The following is a 1,080-nucleotide window of genomic DNA, read 5'->3' as shown; positions in this document are numbered from 1 at the left end:
ACATGAAGGCCACTAGAGCAGTGCTGACCAGCAGACATACAATGTGAGCCACAAACATAATTTAAATTGTCTAATAACCATATTTCTTAAAAAGGAAAACAGCAAGTGAAATTAGTAATGTATTTTATTTAATCCAATATATCTAAAGTATTATCATTTCAAAATGTAATTAACATAAAAGATTATTAACAAGATATTTTACACTCTATTTTTCATACTAAGTCCTGGAAATCCAGTGTATATTTTATATATACAGTCTATTTTAATTTGGACAAACCACATTTCAAATGCATATATGGTTAAAGGCTACCATACTAGACAATACCACAGTAGAGAGTTTTGTGCAGAGATATGACATGATCTGATTATATTTTAACCAGGATTTTTCTGGGCCTATCTCTGCATTGTGTCAAATGAAAGTAATAACTTCGACCTCACAGAGTTTCACGATAATGAAATGAGATTATGTATATGAAGCATGGAGCCTAGCCTCTGGCACATAGTAATCAATAACTACTAGTTTCCTCCCCTTCTAATAAAATGATGTATTAGAAGCAAATTGTGCTACATAGAATTTTTAAATATAAAGCTTTGACAAGAAATTAATTTACTAATAATAGTAATTCTGAGCATTTATGAGCTAATACTGAATCTACAAAGATAAACAAAATGTGTTATGCCAGCCAGAAAGAAATGGATAATAGTAAAGGAGACAAATACTTTAAAAACCTAAAATAAAAGCTTTAACAGTTAAAACATATGAAATAAAATCACACAAAGTAATTAAAAATCATAAAATCCAATTTGCATTATACATAAAGTCTATTATTTGCCAATGTCGTGCTGCAGTTTTTGGCCAAGTGCTGAATTGAAAACCTCTGAAAAATGCTATGTGATTACTGTAAGTAAAAGTTAACACTACTTTATAAAATACTATTAAACAATGGATGTCAAGCTACCTAGACCTAATTATTTCTATTTATACATGGAAAACTTACAAATGGACATAGCTTTAGTCAGTATTATACACTATACTTTATACCCATATGTATACATTAGTGGGCATACAATTGGAACATT

Source organism: Myotis davidii, unplaced genomic scaffold, assembly GCF_000327345.1.
Source record: "Myotis davidii unplaced genomic scaffold, ASM32734v1 scaffold345, whole genome shotgun sequence".
In the NCBI taxonomy this organism is placed as follows: Eukaryota; Metazoa; Chordata; class Mammalia; order Chiroptera; family Vespertilionidae; genus Myotis; species Myotis davidii.
Note: the sequence above shows the minus strand (reverse complement) of the source record.